The sequence below is a fragment of the Cupressus sempervirens genome, chromosome 10, assembly GCF_028749045.1.
Source record: "Cupressus sempervirens isolate cs-2001-9-10 chromosome 10, ASM2874904v1, whole genome shotgun sequence".
NCBI lineage: Eukaryota > Viridiplantae > Streptophyta > Pinopsida > Cupressales > Cupressaceae > Cupressus > Cupressus sempervirens.
Window position 1 is genome coordinate 906,486,115 of NC_143127.1, and position 6,000 is coordinate 906,492,114.

A 6,000-nucleotide genomic window follows, 5' to 3' on the forward strand; every position below is an offset into this window, starting at 1 on the left:
AAGTTACCATGCTATTTTGAGAACCAAAGCCATCAACCATACCCTTATAATGCCAAATTGAGAGCTCACAAAGCTACCAAGTTGCCATTACCCACCTCCATTGAAGCAGCTTTTGAGCATCTTGAGCATACATCCACAACAAAAGGACACATCTACAGAATCAAGAAAGCATGGAGTGCTTTTTCTTGTGAGGTTTGCACTTCTTGTTTTCTTTCTTTGTCTAAGCATATATGTGAATTTAGTTTTTGGTTTGTGAATGTTTACTTTATTTGTTAATGTTCTTTGCATACTAATTCTTGTTCTACACATACAACTGTCAAAGGCATATCAAAGGGAATAATTTGGTTGTTTAAATAATGAATACACTTTTCAAATACATACATTTTTCAAAAAAATTTCAATCATATCTTTTTACTATGTGTTTAAGGGGTATTATAGTGAAATTGAGAATTGTAGTAGTTATATGAGGGCCATCAAACTTTTCCATCATTTTAAAGGTAGTACTTGTGACCATTCAAGGAATTTCATATAATCACATGAGATCATAATTAGATAGTGAACTATCCAAGATTTTCTTCTATAATGATTAAATAGTAACATAAGAAAATGATCTATTAAGAATAACAAATACATTTTCTCATTCATATCTATGTTCTATGCCCTTTCTCTATCAGATCTCTCTCTTGAATCTCCTTTCACTATGTACTTTAATTTGGTTGATTAACCTTCTCTTTCTCCTTCCAATACTTGGTTTACTTGGCTCAACAATCTTCTTTCACCATCTATAATAGTTCACACTTTGATCTCCTTTCTTTCATTCAATCAACAACTCCAACATAATCAACTTCTAACCAACAATATGAAAATAGTAGCCTAGAACTATCTTTGTCTCCTCCTTAAATAGTCATCTCTAAGCTTCTAGATCATTCCAAAATTTTCTTCTTAATCATAGTCATCAATCTTAGGTTCATGTGAAATTTCCAAATTCAAAAACCTCATACAATTAATCTACACTCTAAAAATATATCTTGCATAGAACTTTTTGCACATCCTTATCCTTCTTCAATCTCCATCATCAGATCCTTCTTTAATTTTTTCAATCATTAATCTTGTAACAAAATTTGACTTGCTCCTTAGACCATCTTGAACTTTCCAATTTTTCATCACAATTTGGCTTTGTATTTTAATTTCCCATACTTTTTCATCTAGTTGTTACTTAGTAAACATAACATTTACTCAAGTAATATAGAACTCGGTTAATACTAACTTTCTCAAGAAACCCTATGTTTCTCCTTATTCTTTCCAATCACTTTGGAAATACTACAGTCACTAGGTGTATACAATCTTCCTTCATTAACCTTGTCACCCAGTTAAGCTCTTGTTCTTCAATACATTGCAATAATTCATGATTGTAAAACAATCAAACCAATAATACATTATCATTGTCCAACTCATTCAAGTACCCATTGAATACCTTACATACACTTCTATTAGATACATTCATAGTATTATTAGATAAAAGTCCCCCATTATCAATTACATTATCAATTGGGGCTAACAATCTCCCCCTTTGGCATTGATGGAAATGCATAACATGAGATATTACATTATAAACCATTACATAAGATAATCAAATTTATGCATTGACAACAATACAACTTTTCAGTTCTTGACTTCAATTGTAGAAACTTTTGTAATTCAATGCATATCTTCAAAAACAACAACTTCTTCAAAATTTAACCCCCTTAGGATATGATCTTCATGTAGTTTCACTCCTCCTCAATTTTATCTTCATCTCTGTAGTAGCTTTCTCCCTTTGATTATGTTCTCCTTGTGATCTTTTTGATATATTAATCCTCCTTTATATTAAACATCTCCCATTTTCATTGCTTCTCCCCCCCTTTGACAATAATGCCAAAGATCATTATAAATTTTATCATGAAACTTATAAAACTTTGTAGTTATCCTTGTACCTATCATGTAATGATTACATCAGTTTCATCACATTCATTTTCAGAACGTCATAAAAGCTCCTAAAGTGTAAATTTTGGATAAGGGCAAGACCCCTAGTTTACCTCTGAGATACTCAAAATAATCCTTAGGTAATGGCTTAGTAAACATATCAACGATTTATTTCTTATACTTCACATATTCAAGCCTTACTTACTCCTCTTGAACATGCTCCCTCAAATAATGAACTTACTCCTCTTGAACATGTTCCCTCAAATAATGATAATTTTGGAACATGCATTATCATAGTAAATAGTAACAAGATTGATTACCTCTTCTTCCACTCATTCCAATAGTTTCTTAATCCATACAATATTTCAACAATTTATTGCAATAGCAATATATTCAACTTCAACAGTAGATTGTGAAATACAAATTTGTTTCTTTCTTATCCATGTGATCAATATTTCTCCTAAAAAGAAATCTCCACCACTTGTGCTTTTTCTAACATCAAAATTTGCAGCCCAATCAATATCTGTGTATACTTTAAGATTAATGTCATCCTCTTTTTTATACCATAGGCAATAATCATCATTTCCTTTGAGATATTTGAATATCCTTTTCACAGTAGTCATATGTGTCTCCTTTAGATGAGATGAAAATCTTACAACAATTGAAATAAGTGCAATGTTTGGTCTACTATGAATAACATACTATAATTTTCCAATCATAGATTTGTATAGTGTTTGATCAACCTCACTAGTAATTTATTCTTTTGATAACTTTACTCCATCCATCATAGGTGTACTGACTAGTTTAGACTCATCGATCCCAAATGTCTTCAAGATTTCCTTCACATACTTAGACTGAGTAACATATATACCTTTCATTATTTAATGAAATTGTAACCCAATGAACTTTTTTATCTCACCAAATATAGATATTTCAAATTTAGTAAACATTTGTTCATCAAATGTCTTACTCAACATGTCATTTCCTCCAAACAATATGTCATCAACAAATATCTTGGTAATCAACAAAATATCCTCAACATTATTGTTTTCACTTGTTCTAGAAAATCCAAGCTTAATTAGATAAGAGTGTAATGTTTCATACCATGCTCGAGGGGCTTGCTTCAATCCATACAATGCTTTGTTCAAATTATAGACCATGTTTTTCTTTTTAGGTTTAATGAATCCTTTGGGTTGTTTAATATATACTTCCTTGTCATGTATTCCATTCATAAATATAGATTTGATATACTTTGAACTACTTATATGTAGCATAGGCTAGTAGTGTTCTTACTCCTTCTAATCTTGGCACAAGTGCAAAAGTTTCACCATTATCTATTCCTTCTTCTTATGCATAACCTATGTAAACTAGTCTTTCCTTGCTCCTAACCAATTCTCCATTTATTTAGCTTGATTCTAAAAATCCACTTGGTTCCAATCAAATTTTTATCAAAAAGTGTCGAAGTATTGTTCTTCTTAATTTGATCAATCTCCTCAACATATCATTAACCAAGCATTCATCTTCCAATGAAACTTTTACTATTCTTGGTTCAAAATCATCTATTAAACATGTACCTTGTCTTTACTTGCTTCTTGTTTATACTCCAACACTTTTATCTTGAATTATCTATTCAAGTGAACGATTCTTCCACACATATAGGTTCAATTCTTTTTATTCAATATTTCCCTCACTTAATAGAGATTCAAATTCCTACTTAGGTTGTACTATTTGGTGCTCAAGTATGGCTGTTTGTGACTTGGGTGTTACAGTTTGGTTCTATAACTTGGGTAGAGTATCATGTGTCTCTTCATAGATGTAAATGAACTTTTTGTAATCTTTAGGATCCTATTTTTTTTCCACATCAGTCCTCTATGGAAACTCATCAAATCTTACATTTGCACTTTCAATCATCTTATTAGTATCTTTGTTCAAACATTTATTAAATTTACCCTTAGATGAGTACCCAAAGAATATACCTTCATCTCCTTTCACACCAAGTTTACCATTCCTTGTATCTTTATGAATGTAAAACCTTCTTCCAAATATTTTGAAATTACTTGAATTCAACATATGACTATACCATAGTTCATAGGGAGTCTTGTTTATTCCTTTCCTCAATTGAAATTGATTGAGAGCATAAAAAATAATGCTTATTGCTTCTCCCCAGAATATCTGAGAGACCTCCTTAATCATCAAAGTCGTTGCACAATCCATTATGGATCTATTTCTCCTTTTAGAAATACCATCTTTTTGTGGTGTCCTCAGTGTAGATAATTATCTTTTGATATCATTTTGAACAAAATATTTAGTGATTTCAATAGACATAAACTCACCACCTCTACCAAATCTTAAACATTTCAAATATTTACTACATTCCTTTTCAACTCTAGCTTTATAACTTTTGAATGTATCAAAGGCATGTGATTTCACCTTCATGAACATTACAATCATCATCCTTGAATAATAATCAATAAATAATATAAAATATTTATCACCATAGTAATTGTCAACATCAATTGGATCACATAAATCTATATGCACTAATTCCAAAAATTCATTTAAAGTGTGTGTCTTGCTAGAAAAAGTAGGCTTTGTCATCTTACTAGGCTGGCATTCTTTGCATATAACATTCTTTGGTTTTTGTAAATTTGGTAAACCTCTTACTCTTTTCTTTCAACTAATTTTCATCATGTTCTCAAAGTTTACATGAGACAACATTTTATGTCATAATGACACATTCTCAATTCTAGAAAATAAGCAAGTCTAAACTATAGGATCAAGATATAATTGTTGGAAGATTGGCAAGATTGGAAGATTGGTTTGATGATGATATGTTGCATTCATGAATAAGTTTTTCATTGATGTCAAAATAGCATGTTTGATGTCTTCTGTAGTATTTGATAGAAGAATAAAAATATTAAGTTGGTATAGATGTCTAGTTGAGCATGATAACCACCTGAGGTTATGGGAGATACTTCTGAGTATCTGGTATATGAAATTAACATCAAAAGTAGAAAGGAAAAGTCTAGAAGAAGTTATGTAAGTTTTGGTGATGTCTATTCTAAGATAGATTTTATAGAGGCATGTTCTAGTAAACTTGTTATATCTTCTAGAAGAGTTGATATATTGAGGATTGAGGTTGAGGACATGAAGAAGACATGTTGAGGATGACATGGCTAAGCTCTCTTGTCATAATATTGCATGTATGAAAATTTATTCAAGTTGTGAAGTGGAAGATTAAGGTTATCACTAAATGTAACGTGTTCTTAGTGAGGTCCTATAATAATTAATTGAGAAGGACTAACAACCAACTCAAGGAATTTTTTTATAGACTTGGTATAAAGGAAGGAAATTTTCCTTTATCATGTGATGCGTTGATGTGATTAAATGATCAATGATAAGTAGCAGAGAACACAAAATTGAGCAGAGTAGTGTGGAAGTGAAGGAAACTTCATTGTCGAGCTTTTTCTGAGTGATCCAAGGTTTGATATTTGGATCTAAGGTTCCTGACCTAGTCTACAAGGTCTGACAGTGATTGGTCTAGTTGACAGAACAAGGGAAAGGATAGAGAAAAAAATAAGATACCAGTAAATTACTTGTTTGAGTAGTGAGCTCTTCTTGTAGTTGAAATTGCATGTTTGGGCAATGGACTCTTCTTGCATACATTATACCACAACTCCTAATAAGGTTGGCACAAATCCTAATAGGGTTGGAATATTCTAATAGGGATTCAAAGTCTTCTAACAAGGACTCATACTAAATATTGTAACAAACTTCTAACAGGGTCTATCCTCTAACAAGGAATATTTATATTAGTACATCGTCTTGTGGGCATCATTTCCACTGGGGTTTTCCCTCTGATCAAGAGTTTCCCTAGACAACATATTTGGTGTAATTGTCTATGTGCATCTTTGTATGGTTTCTATTTACTTTGGTTGAATGGTTAAGTTTGTTTAAAGAAGATAAGTGTTTTAATCATTGGATAACTGATTCAACCCCCCACCCCCACCCCCCCCAGTTATCTTGGTGGACTATTGT